The sequence below is a fragment of the Prionailurus bengalensis genome, chromosome D3 (assembly GCF_016509475.1).
Source record: "Prionailurus bengalensis isolate Pbe53 chromosome D3, Fcat_Pben_1.1_paternal_pri, whole genome shotgun sequence".
Lineage (NCBI taxonomy): Eukaryota > Metazoa > Chordata > Mammalia > Carnivora > Felidae > Prionailurus > Prionailurus bengalensis.
The window spans coordinates 15,601,351-15,618,646 of record NC_057356.1 but is presented as its reverse complement, the minus strand read 5'-3'; the positions used below and the strand labels follow the sequence as shown (position 1 = coordinate 15,618,646).

The window sequence follows — 17,296 nt, the reverse complement described above, 5'->3', positions numbered from 1 at the left end:
CTCTTGTGCTTACTCCAGGCAGATACTGTTGGTGTCTACCCATGTCCCCTAGGCCTACCCCTGAGACTGTGCAGTTTCTGTATGCTCTGATGACTCCCTATGTGCTCTGATGACCTCCTGTTCCCTCTGATGCCATCCTGTGTGCTCTGGTGCCATCCTGTGTGCTCTGATGACTTTCTGTGCCTCTGGCTATGGCAGTGTTCTGGGTACCCCTCAGAGGAGGCAGGAAAAGCCAGAGGAGTGACACCTCAGTAGTGTCCCTCAACAAGAAGAGATAGACAGATAGTCCAGCTTCCTTGCCCCTCAGTGGGACAGTCTTGCAACATGTTCTACCCTGCCTTCTAGAACTCCCCAGAAGGACTGAGCCCCAGCAGTCCACAGTAGTGGACTCATTAATGTGCTCATTAATGCGCTTCATGTTGCTGTCTTCCCTTCCTTTGCTCATGTCCCTCCTCTCTCATTGTACCTCCTGGGATCACTCTCAAATCAACTCCTTATACTCAACTTTTCATCTCAGGGTCTCTTGTCAGAGAAACCCAAAATAAGACAATGGTGTTTTATAATGAATGGAGAAATATCCATATACATTCAGTCAGTCAGTCAGTCAGTCATGCTATACCTTGGTACGTGTATGTTAACATCTATGATTCCCCTAAGAAGAGTAGACAGCTCTCCGGGACCCTAAGACCTACTCAAACTTTCTCATGTACAGCATTTGGACATTAACACAATCATCAAGAACAGATTCTGAATGCCAGGATGAGGCACAAAAAAATGTCCCTGGTTTTAAATTTCAAAAGTCAAGATGCAAAGGGTTCTAAGCTTCCTTCACTTGGGACAATGCAGATGAGTTGTCTAAAAAGAGAGAACTTCATGGGGAATTGCTATTACTTCCTTTTTTTCTTAGAAAATATCCTGGTCTTTGAAATAATGACTCCAGGGATACCTGGGTGACACAGTCAGTTAGGCGTCCGACTCTTGATTTGGGCTCAGGCCATGATCTCGTGGTTCATGAGATCAAGCTCCATGTTGGGCTCTGTGCTGACAGCTCAGAACCTGCTTGGGATTCTCTCTCTCTTCCTCTCTCTCTCTGCCCCTCCCCTGCTCATGCTCTCTCTTTCTGTCTCAAAATAAATAAATAAACATTTTTTTTTTAAATGACTCCAGTTATCCCAGGGTTAGTGGCAAAGAGATGCTCTCCATTTCAAATTTATTGGGAAATTTTGTAGGGCTGGGATAAGAATGTGTCAGTCATCCAGAGTAACCCGTGGTTCGAGGACGGATGGCTTTGCTCCTGGGGAACATTTGTCAGTGTCTGGAGACATTTTTGGAACCAAATGGAGGTTCTGTAGGCAGCCAGTGGGTTGAGGTCAGGGACGCTGCTAAATATCCTACAATGAACAAGACGGGCTCCATAACAAAGGATTATCCAGTCCCAAATGTCAACAACGAGAGACGCTGCTTTAGAGGAATTTCTACATCTCAGCTTCTAGTTTTCTGTATAGGCTTTGGGAGTGGGGGGGAAGGACTGAAATCATGGGCATCTCTGGCGATTCCAGCAAGGGGCAGTGGAGGGCGGTGAAATCCTCTGCATCTGCTGGCTTCAGGAAGTAATGGTGATGGTGGGGGTGGGGTGGACACAGAGCTGCCATCATTGTTAAGGGCCTTGTTGGTTTCGAGTTGGCCTCAACTGTGGGAAGTTTTAACAGCAACCAAAGCTTATTAGAGAAGGAGATTTGATATCATTATCATAAAAAACAAACAAACCCAGAGTCACTTGTCGTGATTGGAAGGTAATAACAATATGAATCCAATGAAAGTAATCAAATAGTATTGAATATTGGGGGGCTGAGCAGGCTGGGAACCAGAAAGCCCTGGGAGAACCCCATTGCCATCCTGGGCGTCAGTGTGCTCAGCTATAAAAAGGGATTTGGCCAGAATAGCGTTTCCCCAAAAGTGGTAAGGATAAAACATTTTGTGCAGCGGAGATAATTTGTGGTTATACACGGAGGCAGTATTAAATAGCAATGAATTGCTTGGTGAGAAATTAGCCCCCTTTTTAATTTTTATTCTTTTTAAAGTTTATTCATCTATTTTGGGAGGGAGAGTGTGCATGAGCCACGCACGCTGTTAGCACAGAGCCCAACGTGGCACTGGGTCCCAGATCTCTTAGATCAAGACCTGAGTTGAAATCAAGAGCCGGACGCTTAACCCTAGCCACCCAGGTGCCCCATCAACCCCCCTTTTAAAATTTCCTTTCATTCCATCTAAACACAAAAAGGAAAAATCTCAGCTTTGGTGCTTACATGTCTTTAACATCTTTTAAACACTTGCTCATTTCTCTTTTCATGAAAGACAGAGGAGTCCACAGAGTCAGGGCATCACAATACTCAGAGTTTATTAACATTCTATAATTTCATTGTATTTATTTTATGCTCACCTTCTATTCATGTAAAGTGTACTGGTTTTCCATTTATAGAAGATTATAGAAGTTTCCTCTTCAAACACATTTATGTAAGTTCTGTATGTGAATTGAATTTAAAACTATTAAAATAAAATGAATAGGTGGTATGCAAAAGTGGGAAAGATCATAAAATTAACAGATATTGTAATATAAGGAAGTCAGGCTGTCCCTTCTAGGGATGACCTTAAAATTGCTCTATTTTTTAATTTCAAAGTTAATAATTTGCAAATAAAATGCAAACACCTGTGCTTTAAATATTATCTTAAAATTACATAGGACTCTTGAAGTGAGCCAGATTCTATCCGTGAATGCTTCTAGCTATATTAGCCACCCATCCCTTACTGGGCTCATTCACAATCTTTTTTTGTCAGAAGTAGAGCTAGACCTAACACAGCACTTGGCACACAGTAGATGCTTAATAAGTACCTGTTAGAAAAAATGTGTGGAACCCAGGGATCAAAAAAGAAGCTTTCACTTCTGTACTGTAAAGGAAACAATCGACAAAACTAAAAGACGACTGATGGAATGGGAAAAGATATTTGCAAACGACATATCAGATAAAGGGCTCGTATCCAAAATCTATAAAGAACTTAACCAAACTGAACACCTGAAAAACAAATAATCCAGTGAAGAAATGAATAGACACTTTTCCAAAGAAGACATCCAGATGGCCAACAAACAGACGCAAAGGTGTTCAACGTCGCTCATCATCAAGGAAATACAAATCAAAGCCACACTGAGATACCACCTCACACTGGTCAGAGTGGCTAAAATGAACAACCCAGGAAACAACAGATGTTTGTGAGGATGTGGAGAAACGGGAACCCTCTTGCACTGTTGGTGGGAATGCAAACTGGTGCAGCCACTCTGGAAAACAGTGTGGAGGTTCCTCAAAAAATTAAAAATAGAACTACCCTATGACCCAGCATTTACACTACAAGGAATTTACCCAAGGGATACAGGAGTGCTGATGCATAGGGGCACATGTACCCCCAGTGTTTATAGCAGTGCTTTCAACAATAGCCAAATTATAGGGGCGCCTGGGTGGCGCAGTCGGTTAAGCGTCTGACTTCAGCCAGGTCACGATCTCGCGGTCCGTGAGTTCGAGCCCCGCGTCGGGCTCTGCGCTGATGGCTCAGAGCCTGGAGCCTGTTTCCGATTCTGTGTCTCCCTCTCTCTCTGCCCCTCCCCCGTTCATGCTGTCTCTCTCTGTCTTAAAAATAAATAAACGTTGAAAAAAAATTAAAAAAAAACAAAACAAACAAAAAAAAACAATAGCCAAATTATGGAAAGAGCCTAAATGTCCATCAACTGACGAATGGATAAAGAAGATGTGGTTTATATATACAATGAAATACCACTTGGCAATGAGAAAGAATGAAATCATGCCATTTGTAGCAGCATGGATGGAACTGGAAGGTATTATGCTGAGTGAAAGAAATCAGTCAGAGAAAGACAGGTATCATACGTTTTCACTCATGTGTGGATCTTGAGAAACTTAACAGAAGACCATGGGGGAAGGGAAGGGCAAAAAATAGTAACAAACAGAGAGGGAGGGAGGCAAACCACAAAAGACTCTTAAATACAGAGAACAAACTGAGGATGGATGGGGGGGCGGTGGGGGAGAGGGGAAAATGGGTGATGGGCATTAAGAAGGGCACTTGTTGGGATGAGCACCGGGTGTTGTATGTAAGCCAATCTGACAATAAATTATATTTAAAATAAAAAGAAGCTTTCAGTTACTAAGGACAGACAATCTACCTCAATCTGGTTGAACAAAAAAGAAGAGTGTTCAGAAGTAAGGTGGACTGTGGCATGTTTTGGTCCATAAGTTCATAGTGTGATCCAGGCTATGACTTCATTTCTCTACAATTTTCTCAGGTCTGCCATCCTTCGTGTCCTTGTCCTCAAGAAGGCTTACCTCATTACAGTAAAATTAGCTGCTGCAGAACCAGGTCTCACACCCATACACCACAAGTCCAGGGGAAGAAATATTTTGAGATTCACTCCAGGCGGCCAATTGGACCATCTTAGGTCACATGTCAACCCTGGAATCAATCTCTGAGGCCAGTGGGATGGAATTCAGTGATTGGCTTCTCTTACATCACATGATCCATGCCTATAGCTGGGAATGGTATCATCCTCCCCAGAGAAACATGGGTACCCAGATGGGGAATTAAAAGCAGTTGGAAAGAAGTGAGAGGAAGAAGTAGATGCTAAGACAGCATGGCCACATGATGGATGCCCACTCCATCCATGAATGGCAGAAAACACTGATAGAGGCTACATTGGTTCGTGAACTGTTTGTTATTTGCCATGACGAGATAAACACAGAAATCAAGGGTAAGCATTTAGAAACGTATAGAGCAATTTAACATTTTTTTTTTTACAATACTCAAGTGTGTGATAAGTAGACTCATTGTGTTGAACAAAGTATAGACCACAAGTATTGGCTTATGAAGAATTAGGAAAATGAATGAATCTTTCACAATAATTTTAGAAGGATTGATTTAGAAACTGTGCCTCATGGGTTGACCACTCTTTTAGCAGGTTGGAAAGTCTTAGCTGAAATTCCTAAGACTCGTATAATACTGATGGGTGCAGGACATTAGAAATTTGGGTTTGAATGAGCCTAATGCCAAGATGTTATGAGCATCCTGACTCATCCAGAGCTGTTTCCAGACACCAATAGGTAGATGTTGTGATCACAAGATGCCAAGGACCCACAGGAAGAAAGCATCAAGGAATTGAGAATGATTGGAAATGAAGTCTGGATTCTCAGGCTAACTCCTTTTGTCTCTTCTGAGAATGTCCTTACTACTTATTATGGGTTGCTATAGTGACAGGAGAAGTAAAAGGGATTGTTCAAGGTGGTATTGCAGATTAAGCTTCACAAAACATGGCTTTCCTTGTGGGAGTTTAGATTTAAACATCTCATCGCCTGCTGCCATGATACCATAGGCTTTCGTGAGGACAATAAAACTTCCTAAAGTTGTGCTAATAGGTTTGCCTGTGTCCTCATTTGTCAAAGAGCAAGACCTGGTAAGGACAGGTCTGGATTCTGCTAAAACTAATTATTGTTTCCTTGGGGCCAATATTCCAAAGAATGTTCATTGAGTTGAGCCCAAAGCCATTGGTGGGTTTGACCCAGCATTATAGAGGGAGACAAAGAGCTGCTTCTGAAACCAAGGGGAACTGGAGAATGAAAACCCCCATAACCTTGAGTTCCAACCACAGAGATTACTCCCATGTGCAAAGGCAATGTGTCAAAAAGGGCTTCCTTCCTACAGATGAGTGGAAAATCCTCCAGAGGGTGGGAGATAGATGAAACAAATTTGGCCAAATATGATGAGTATGTGGGGTATCATTACATTCTTCTTTTATGAATCTTTGAAATCTCCGTAAATAAAAAGTTAGAGGCTTTAGAGTTCCAGTTTTTTCACTAATATAAACAATACAGGAATCGATAGTCCTCGACAAGTAATTGTTGAGAATCAACTATGCACCAGACACTGTGCTGTTTTAAAACTGAAGGGAAGGGGGGCGCCTGGGTGGCGCAGTCGGTTAAGCGTCCGACTTCAGCCAGGTCACGATCTCTCAGTCCGGGAGTTCGAGCCCCGCGTCGGGCTCTGGGCTGATGGCTCAGAGCCTGGAGCCTGTTTCCGATTCTGTGTCTCCCTCTCTCTCTGCCCCTCCCCCGTTCATGCTCTGTCTCTCTCTGTCCCAAAAATAAATAAACGTTGAAAAAAAAATTTAAAAAAAAAATGAAGGGAAGGATGGGTGCCTGGGTGGCTCAGCCAGTTAAGCAGCTGACTTCGGCTCGGGTCAAGATTTCACAGTTCGTGGGTTTGAGCCCCGCATGGGGCTCTGTGCTGACAGCTCAGAGCCTGGAACCTGCTTCGGATTTTGTGTCTCCCTCTCTCTCTCTGCCCTTCCCTGCTTGCGCTCTGTCTCGCTCAGTCTCAAAAATAAGTAAAACATTTAAAAAATTTAAAAAAAAATAAAACTGAAGGGATAAAAGGAATATCATAAAAGCATCCAGAGGGGGGAAAAATTTGTTTTAAAGCATGGTTGCATGCAAGAATCCAAATAGGATGTCAGCTAACAGCAATATTGGAAGATTGAAATCAATACATCAGTGTATTTTATAGGGAGAGAGATGTGAGGAGTGGTCATGATGTAAGACAATTCTCATCTTTCATAATAGAAGTATAATAGCCAATGCTTACGGTTGAAAACCCAACAAATAGCAGTATTGGTATGTTAAAATATGGAGATAAGTACCAGAAAAGACAGCCCAAAGTATCAAATGGAGTTTTACTTTGGCGGAGCAGGACAGGGGCGTGAAGGTGTATGAGGAAGTAGAAGGGACTCCTGAAAGTTTGTCATCAATTTTATAATAAAATTGGACTTTGTGTACATGCATTATTTTTGTTTAAATAAAAGTCGATGTAATGTTTCAATATCCCCTCTAGCTGCTGTGGGAGCCTCCGGCTACAGGAAGGGAAAATGGAAGCAGAGAAACTAACACCATCACTTTGAGTCTTTGCCAATAAAAACATACACTCTCTTACCTTTAGTCGCTGTTGTTATTGTTGTTATTGTATGTCATAGCTTTGTCCCTCAACCAGGAGGTGGAAATTAACAGAATTTATTAATTTGCTTTGTGAACAGGCGGGGTACCCTGCCGCCTTGGTCAAATCTGGGGTCCTGCCATCACTGAGTTTCCTTCTGCATTACACTTCCCTCTCATTCACCAAAGATCCCTGCCATATTAACAGAAGGAATTGAAATTCCAGTCGTGTCTCTCCTCAGTTCGGTCTGATTTTCCGAAATTGCAGTAAATCAGTGGCACTGAAAATTGGCCTATTTTTTTTTTTCTGGGGGTGTTGGTTTGGCTTGATGAGAAAGCAAAAACAAATGGAGTTTATAAATGTAACTAATCAGGAAGTTAAAGAGAGGTTAAACCTAATGGATTAATCAAGTTTTTCTAGGAAGTGGGAAGGAAAGGTGGGAGGGCAGGGGGAAGACACTGAGGAGGCAGGCTTTTGTCCAGACTGATTTCATAAGCCTTTCACTGGAGTCCGTTCTTTGAGAGTCTCGGGTTTCTCTCTCTTTCTGTCTGTCTTTCTCCCCCAACCCCTCTATCCACCTTTTCTTACTGGAGAACAGAGAGCCACCCAATGGTAGCGGGCTGGCATGCTGAGTGGAAAGACCAGGGTATCACCGGCCAGGAGCCTCGGCTCTCATTTCTGATTCTGCCACTTACTAGTTGCGTGACCTTACAGATATCACGTCACTCTTTGAGCTGGTGTTACGCTTCCCGTAAAATGGGGTGAGTATTCTCATTTTCCAACATTGTAAGGCTTGTCAAGGTCAACAGAGGTAATTCAGTAGACTGTGAGAGCTAGACGTGGCGATGGAAGTAGGTAGTCAGCCAACACCCACAAGGGCCGTGGGCAGGGAGATGAGATGGCTCATTCCACATGTCCTTTATACCCTAGTGACTTTCAAATCTTTAGCTCTGGTTCAGGCCTTTTCCCTCAGTTTCATGCTTGTGTATCCAGCTATCCTATAATTCTCATGGTTGTTCCCCAGGCACTGAAACTTAGCATAGCCCAGACCAAATTCTTTATTTTCCTCCCCAGAATCCAACTGTCCTCTATCTTCCTCCACCTCCTGGTGTCTCTTTGTCAGTGGAAACCATGAAGAAACTGCTAGCTGCCTCCCAATACCTGTTCTCCCTTCCTCGTTAGTAACAGAATCTTGAGCAATATGCCTAGCAAATTTCAGCTTATTACATTTCCCTGACTACCTGACAGGTAGGTGTGGCCAAGTGACTACGTTCTAGTTGGCGAAGATACAAGTGGAAACTTTGCTTCCAGGAAAGCTCTTTAAGGGGCTCCATTTTGCACTTCTACCTGTTCTCCTTCATATACCCTGAAACGCAGGCGTGATGGCTGGAACTCCCACAGCCATTTTGGACCCCGAGGATAGAACTAATGTGACAGAGTGGTGAAACAGGTAGAAAGAGCCAAATTCTCTAAGTATCGAAGAGCTGTCAAAAAGCCTTGGACTGTCTACCCCCAGAGAGAGAGGGAGCTGAGGAAGAGTCTTCTTTCTTGTTTAAGCCACTATAATGTTGGGTTTCCTGTTTCTTGCAGCTGAACTTCATCCTAAGTGATAGCCAGAACCCTGGGACTTCTTCCCTATATCTAATCTTATACCAAGTCCTGACTTCTGGCTCTCTCTCTAATCCATCCCTTTTCTTAGTCTTGTCTGAGCCACATTCTCTCTTACCATAATGACTGCAAGAGCCTCTTCACTGACTCCCTGCTTTTAGCCTCTCTTCACTGATACCTACGCCCAAAGAATTTCCATTTTTTGGTTAAGTAATCTTTCTGAAACTCAAATATGACTGTGTTACTTCCAGGGACTCATGGAATTATGGACACTTAATATATAGAGCTCAAAGTGCCCTCAGAGGTCATTTAATCTAGGTTTCTTACCTGTTGGTTTGGCTTCATGAAAAGGGAAAAGTCTATGGGCCTTCTGCAAGACGTTATACGCTATTCCAGCTATAAAAAGTAGGAGTGCATTCCTCTGGAGAAGACCCAGAATTCTTAGCAGCTTCTCACAGGCGTTCACCAAAAGTTAAAAATCTCTGGTAAGTCTGACTGCCTTATTCTGTAGATGGGGAACTGAGGTCTACAGAGGTTAAGTGACGTGCCCAAGGTCACAGAGAGATTCGGTGGCAGAGCTAGAACACAGCGTCATGCTGTCTTGTTCAGACAAGGCTGCGAACTGGCAGTTGATGCAAAAGCGGAGGCTTCATGTTTCTCTCCTCGGGGATGGGGTGTCCATTTTCATGCAGACTCTACACAGAGTGGGCTCACACCGATAAGAGCTGGGCTGTGGTTAGTAACCGTGAATAGAAGAAGCCTTAACAGAATTGTTAATTTCTGTTATATACATTTCTGTTTACGGGAGAATAATACTGTTAGCCCCATTAAACACCATTATCAATGTGTGATCTAATAATTTCAACATAATGAAACTAATATATTTCAGAGTAATGGAAGGAAATATTCCACATCTGCGGCAAATTGGATTATCCTGGGCTAGGAAGTCCTTGAGGCAGGGTCATTAATTATTCTGATTTTCGTCACATCTCATTGGTACTGGTGCTTTACAGTTTACCTGTCATTTTCACATACCTTATTATCTTATTTTGTTCTTCCAGAAATTTGGGGAGGGAGTAAGGCAGAGAAAACAGAGTGTACTAGTTGGGAATATTGTGGTTGCAGGCAACAGAAAAGTCCAACCTACACTAGCTTGGGGAAGAAAGACACTGGGGAGTGGGGATGGGAAGATTGCTGGCTCATATAACTGAATTGCCCTGGGATAGTCTGATTCAAGAATGGTTTGATCCAAGGACTCATGCTGTCATTAAGGCTCTTTCTTTTTTCTGGATGACTCTCTTTGCTGCCTTGCTGGCTTCTTTCTCAAGTTGATTCATTGCAGCCTCTTATTCTCATATCCTCACATGGCAATGCCCAAAAGGGACACAAATGAGTTCTTCTGGTAAGTCTCCTGCAGGGCAGAGCACTCGTCTGCCCCCCAACCCTCAGAAAACCTCTGCTCATGTCCTATTGGTGGGAACTGGGTCAGAGGTCTATGCATCAGTGGATCATAGTAGGTGGACAGGTAGTATGCACTCATTGACTCAAGCCAATCAGGGCCCACGGTAGAGCTGTGAGTGGGATCAATCTCATTGGAAACAACAGAGCTGAAGATAGTGGGGGTGAAGTTACTCACAAAAAGATGCTGAGTGCTTTGGTGGAAAAGGGAGAAGTGATCTGGAGAAACAAGACAAAGTATCCATGACACGGCAGCTCGGAGAGGTTAGGAGGTGCGTCCAAAGTCACACAGACTCTGACTTTTGGGACTAAGATACAAATTCAGGTTTTGGTCTCACATCTGATGCCATAAACACCAGGCTTCTCTAGAAACCTGAAGAATTATCCAACTATCCTTCACACTTCTCTACTAGCTCTGTTCTTAAAAACAACACTGGAAAACTGGTGACCGTCATTCTGAGCCAGGAACTTCCTGTCTGTGCCCATTCGGAACATAGAGCCCAAGCTCCAGATAGTAAAGGAAGTGATCTGCTACTTGGCATTGTCTTGAGTGCATAGGAATTCCAGCGTTGTCATGGGAAGTAGTATGAATGCAAGTTTCAGGTATCTTGTTGAAGGCCCCACACCCTTCTAAACTTCTAAGTCAAGTTGACTCAGGTTTAAGGTGGCACAAGTGAATTCTTACATCACAAATCAAATCACTGTGACTACCTACCACTTCCCCCTCCCTGGCCACACTGCTTTTTCCAGGATTCCAATTCTTCTCCGCAACAATCGCTTATGCCTACAGTGCCTGGAACTGGCTAACAAGACATCTAGATACCTATAAGGTAGGTAATATTAGCACCTCTATTTTGCAAATGATGGCACTGTGACCCAGAGACCTATAATAGCTCCTCCAAAATCACTTCCTTAAGACAAACCCGGTTTTTGCCTCCTGTGTGTTTCTTTTACTACCCACACAGAGCACTTCACCTCAGACACTGTTGGTCACCAAATGTGTGGAGGTTTTTCCCCATGCCAAGCATTTCTCTATGACACTGGTGGGGTGTCTGGGATTTAACTCAATTGTAACACAACTACCTAGATTTGGTGTCAGATCCCACAGGTTATGGGTACAGTCCCAGAAGACTGTCCCCAACCTACTTCAGATGCTGACCACAAATAGTAGGTCCCCAGGTTACCCACGATCTCTGTTGGGCTTGGCTGTAAGTAGGTAGTTCCCATGCCCCCCTCCTCAGGTGCGATTAAGTTGCTAGAGCGGCTCCCAGAACTTGGGGAAACACGTTTACCAGCTCATGAAAGGACATGATAAAGGGTGCTACATGAAAAGCCAGATGAAGAGAGACGCAGGGCGAGGTGGCGAGCGTTCTAAGCACAGGAACTTCTGTTCCTGTGGGGTTGAGTTGCATCACCCCAGTGTGTGATAGGTTCACGTCTGGAAACCCATCCTTCCAACCTGGAAGCTCCCCAAGCCCCATGGGATTTTTTGGAGGCTTCCTCACGCAGGCACGCAGTTAATGATTGATCATCGACTCCATTTCCAGATCCTCTCCCTTTGCTAGACAATGAGGGGTTGGGGCTAAAAATTCTAAGCTTCTAATCGTGGCTTGGTCTTTCTGGGGACCAGCCGCCATCCAGGAGCCCATCCAGAGTCACCTTATTAGAGCAAAAGATGCTCCTGGTGCTGTTAGCGTTTAGGAAATTGCAACGGTTTTAGGACCTCCTGTGTCAGGAGCCAGGGGCAGAGGCCAATATATACTCATTTTCCGTGATCTCATAGTCACTCCACTTCTGAGTGTTGAAGGTTGGATGTAAGTGGTTCCCATATGCCCTGCTCGTCATCAGGCGCCCAATACAAGGACATATCTTGGTCTCATTTGGAAGCACGCAGAAGACAGCTGGTTGCACAATTCTCTCCTGCCTGGATTTCACATCCAGAACTCCCTTTCCTGTTGTCCATCACTCATATCCAGGAATAAAAACTTTGATTGAAAGGCTTGTCCAACAGTGCAGCCTTAATGGGCCTTTCTGCTCAGGACACAGAGAGAACAGACAGGAAACATCTGCCCTGGAAACACTGGAGCTTCTGTTGATTGAAACGTACAAACAGAAAAGCTGTCCTTGAGGCCAGGGAAATTCTGAGCTGAGATTATGGTATTGTCAGCCCTATCCTGCAAGGCTGAAAGTGGGAGAAACTGGGTGGTGAAAAGCCAGCTGGGACCCTCTTGGTCATAATAGTCAATCGCTGATAAATACTGTTCTGTGAAGGAGTTTGGAGGAGCCCTGGGGTGTTTTGCCAAATGGGTAATTGAATTCCCATGGAAAAGAGCAACAGTAGCTTGGTTCGTCCCACTTTGAGCCAAGGGTGGTATTCTCTGGGTAAACCATGCAGAAAAGCCAAATCTGCAGAAGAGTTTTACTTGTGTGTGTGTGTGTGTGTGTGTGCACGTGGTTGTATGGGTCCCCTGAATCCTATCACAGAAAGACTGCTCATTTTATGTAAGAATTTCTCACAAGATTCCCTAAAACCTTGTCTTTCCCCCAGGGTACTGCAAATAGAATTTGGGTTACAAAATCAATTTGGGTTGACTTATCTACAGACTTTCAGTAGTACGCATACTGGGTGAACTTTCCTCCTTCCGTCCCTTTCTTCCTCTCCCTGTCTCACTCACTTCCTTCCTTATATTTAACAAACTTTAGTTGAGCACCAGTTACGGGCCAGATACCGTGCTGGGTGTTAGGTAGTCAGAGATGAATAAGACAGCCTGGGGATGGGGATGGGTGGGCATCCATTGCCATGGCTTTCGAACAGGACTGATCCCTCACCCCCCACACTGGGAAATGTTCGGAGGCATCTTCAGCCATCACAGCTGGAGAGGGCCCGCTACTGACATCTATTGGGTGGAGGCCTGGGTTTGCTGCTCAACATCCTATAGTGCATAGGACAGTCCCCCAAATGGAGAATTATGTGGCCTAAAATGTCAATGGGGCTGAGGTTGAGAAATTGGATCTACAATGCGGAAGAAAGAATCAGACTCCACCGAGTTCAGTCCTGGCTCTGGCTGTTGCTGGCAGAGAACCTTGAGCAAGTCCCTTGACTTCCTTGAGTCTGTTTTCCACGTGTCAAAGGGGATGAAAATGGAATGATTGACAGAAGTTTGGATACAAATCATGCCATTTATTACCTAGTGCCCAAGAAAGAATAGCCACTTGGCTTCTCTAAACCCAGGTTTTTCTGGACTAAAAGCTACCAGTGGGCCCTGGTGAAAGTGAATTCTAAAGATATCATTTATTCCAAGAGGAACCCAAAGGGATTGTCACACTCTTTTCCTTTCCTGGCCTCATTGCAGCCTGTAGCTATACATTTCATGGTTTAATGCCCCTGCCTTCTGGTAGACCATAAACTCTGTGAAGGCGGAGACTGTGTCTTCTGTCATTCCTTTCTGTATTCCCAGCACCCAGCAGTGTCTGGCCCTATGGTATGTGTTCAATAATGGAGCCAGACTGCCTGAGTCGAAATCCTGGCTTCTCCATTCACGAGCTGTGTGACCTTAGGCAAATTACTGAACCTCTCTGTAACTTATTTTCCTCCTCTATAAAGTGGGGAGAGTATCTCCCACAAAGGGTTGTGTTAAGGGTTAAATAAACTACTATTAGCCAGTCGAGGGCCTGGCACCTGGTTAGTATTTATGAGCCTTAATGATTATTATCACTACTTTGATATTGTCTCAAATTTAATTAATAATGTTGCGGGATGCCAGCACAGCACACAGCCGTGGGCCCGCCTCTGCCTCCGGGGAGCATTTGTTTCTGTGAATCATTTGGAGAAAGATCCGAGTTTGCAGAAAGACCCGCAGCTCACCTAAGCAGAAAAGTAGAAACCAGAGTGATTTCTTGCTGGAGATTCACAGAGGCCCCCCGGGTCACCAAACAGCCCTTCTCTCTCACCTGGAAGAAATGAAAATTGATTTGAGGCTTGTCCCATCTGAAAAGGTCTGTCGGTAGCCAGCACCGGTGCATGTTGTCAAGGATGCTTTGGGTTTTTGGCCCAGGGAGGAAGTGATTCACGATGATTCGCTTTTCCAGGGAGTGAGGCAGACCCAGTGGAGACACAGAATGAGGTCCCAGGGGCCCGCTGGGCTAGACAGCTTCCCTGAGTAGCAGCAAGAGAGGAAAATTGAGGGGCTGATAGGAGCTGATAAATGAGGAGAGGAGACCCATTGAGAACAAAATCGGGGGACAAAAGGGGGTGGGAATATTGTGCAGAGGAGACAGAGGATCAGAGAGGGGAGGAGAGACAATGCAACAACAACAATGGCAATAATAGTGCCTACTATGTGCTAGATATTTTACACACCTTAGCCCAGCCGATGCTCCTGGTGACCCTATGAGGCCACATAGCCCATATGTGTCAGTCCTCATCAATCTGTGGATGATAAAAAAGATCACACTTTCTGTATTCATTCATACATTCATTTATTCATTCCACAAACATTTACTAAGCACCCAGCATATGGCAGGCACTGTTCTAGATACTGGGGACACAGCAGAAAGGGTGTCTGAGAATTCAACTCAGTTGTGACACTATCTATCATGAGGTAGCATCAGATCCCACAGGTTAAAAGTTTAGTTCTATGAGACTGCCCCCCCTCTTCTTTTGACTCCAGGTTGTTCCCCTTACTTCCGACGGACTGGCCCCCTCCTTGGGCTTGAGTAATTTGCTAGAGTGGCTCAGAGAAACATTTTACTTACTAGACCACTGGATTATTATAGATATAATAAGCAGGAATAGCCAGTTGGAAGCAATACATACGGCAAGGGATAGAGAGAGGGTGTGGAGTTTGCATGCTCTTTCTGGGCATGCCACGCTCCCTAAATCTCCACATGTTCACCAACCTGGCAGTTTTCTGAAGCCCTTCTTTTGGGTTTTTATAGAGGCCTCACTACATAGGCACGATTGATCAACTCTTTGGCCATTGACGATTGGCCTATCCTCTCTGGAGGTCACGGGTGGGACTGAAAGTCCAGCCCTTCAATCACACGGTTGGTTCTCCTGGCATCGAGCCCCCATCCTTAGGTGGGGGTCCAAAAGGCACCTTATTAACATAAAAAAGGTACCTGTATCACTCTCATTACTTAGGAAATTCCAAGGGTCTTAGGAGCTCTGTGCCAGAAATGAGGATGAAGACCAAATGTATGTATTTCTTATTATAAAGGCAGAAAGTGAGCCATGGGCAAATTTTGGAGAAGAGTATAACAGAAAGAGAAGAAAAGCAGGTGCAAAGGCCCTGTGGTGTGTTTGGGGACTAGAAACAAAGCCAGTGTTCAGGAACATAGTGAGTGAGGGGGAGAGTAGTGGTAGGTGGGGGCAGAAAAGGCACATGTGTGGGCCTCGTGGCCACTGAAAGGACTCTGGCTTTTATTCTGAATGAAATGTTGATCTGCCGCAGAATCTGCAGCTGAGAAGTCATTCCGTCTGACTTAGGTTTTAACAAATCTGGCTGCTGTGTCGAGAGTAGTCTGGCGGGGGGGGCAAAAGAGGAAGCAGGGGGCTGCTGCAGAATCCAGGTGACAGACAATGGTGGCTCAGACCACGTGGCCACAGTGGGGCTGATCGCGGGAGCAGTGGTGGGATTCCATACCCATCCTGGGTTGACGTGAGTCCCAGCGGACTCACACAGGATAGAAAGCCCCTGAGCCGTGTTCTCCAGCTCTTACCTGTGCCCAGAAGCCCGAAAGGCAGATTCACTCAACACAGGCTGTTCTCTTCTGTTCTGGCTCCACATGCCCTTAGTCACCAATGCCACCCGGTGTGGTGACACGCCCCCAATGTGCTCATTATGAGAACACCAACATCCATGCCAGGGAGGCACCTCAAAGCTTGTGGTTTTGGGGATGCTAGGACGGCACCATGTGCCATGCAGAGATGGGGAGAAAGGCCTCTGGGCTTTTCAGCTATTCTGCCTGTGCTCACATAGCACAGACACTTTTATCAATGTTTCCATCAGCTTCTGGCCTCAGGTTCCGGCAGGGACCAGACCCCTGGCCATCTTCTCCCTCCTCCTCCCCAGCTAAGCTCATCCTGCTTCCCTGGGTGCAGCCAAAACAGATTCTGGAGGACAGCAGAGAGAAAAAGAGGGAGGGAGAGAGAGAAGGGAAAGAGAGAGATGCCTGGTGTGTTGGGAGCCAGTTTACGGGTGAATTGACAAGCTCAGAAAGGCTGAGCAATTTGCCCGAGGCCATTTCTTGTGCATTCAAGTCCCCTAGGACTCCCTTTTCCTTTGCAACCTAAAGACCCCAGCCCCACAGTACCCATTTCCGCCCCCCGGCCCCAGGTCCAAAATGGCACAATATGATTTGCTAATAGAATATTCAACATTGAATGTTTGCATTTGCCACCTTGGACGTGCTGTGTCTGTATCTGTAGCCGCCACTCATTAGAGTAAGCCAGCCTTGAGTCACCTGGAAAAGGATCATATGTTCCAAAATAAAGAATTGAAATCCATGCAGTTCATGGAGGTAGGGTAGGGACAGGCATGTTTTGACAATAAAACAGAATCTTTGACATCCTAGAAAGCTGGGAGAGAGATGTTTGGTCGCTTCTGTCCACTCAGCAGACTGGAGCTGCCTGGAAGTTGGGGGATTCTGATCCATCATCTCAGCAGACTGTAAACTCCCCGAGGTTGGAAATGACTCCTTCAGAAACTTCTTTTCCCTACAGGACCTTGAAAATAGTTAGAAGCTTTATACAGAGACAGGCAGATTCCTGTTAATACTAACAGCTAATGTTTATTGAGCACTTGCCATATTCCGGGAACCATGCTAAGTGCTTTAGTAATCATTACCTCAGTAAATCTTCAGAAACAAAATGAAAAACAAAGCCCAGATGGTAAGTGCTATTATTATTTTATATTATTATTACCATTTTATAGAAGATAAAATTGGGGGCTCAGGAAAGTTGGGTAAATAAAGTCCAAAGTCACAGAGGTCTTAGAGGGGGGGATCTGAACCCAGATTTGTGGCTCTCCTTTCTGTTATTCTGATAGGGTGTTGACCTTGGCTTCAACTGGGTTTAGGTCAGACCTCCAGCCTTCTCTGCTGTGTGACCTTCAGCAAGTCACTTACCCTTTCTGAGCTGTATTTCCTTCATCCGTGGAATAAGGACAATAAAACATCCCATCGAGTTGGT

General features: G+C 44.9%; 1 long non-coding RNA gene across 1 annotated transcript; it reads right to left on the bottom strand.

Annotated features, from left to right (window-relative positions):
• Positions 1-13,828: 13,828 nt before the first annotated feature.
• Positions 13,829-14,286, bottom strand: LOC122469986. The gene is made up of 2 exons (XR_006293794.1): positions 14,056-14,286; positions 13,829-13,969 (listed from the first exon to the last, which is right to left on the bottom strand). It is a non-coding gene; the product is annotated as an uncharacterized LOC122469986 (long non-coding RNA).
• Positions 14,287-17,296: the final 3,010 nt, after the last annotated feature.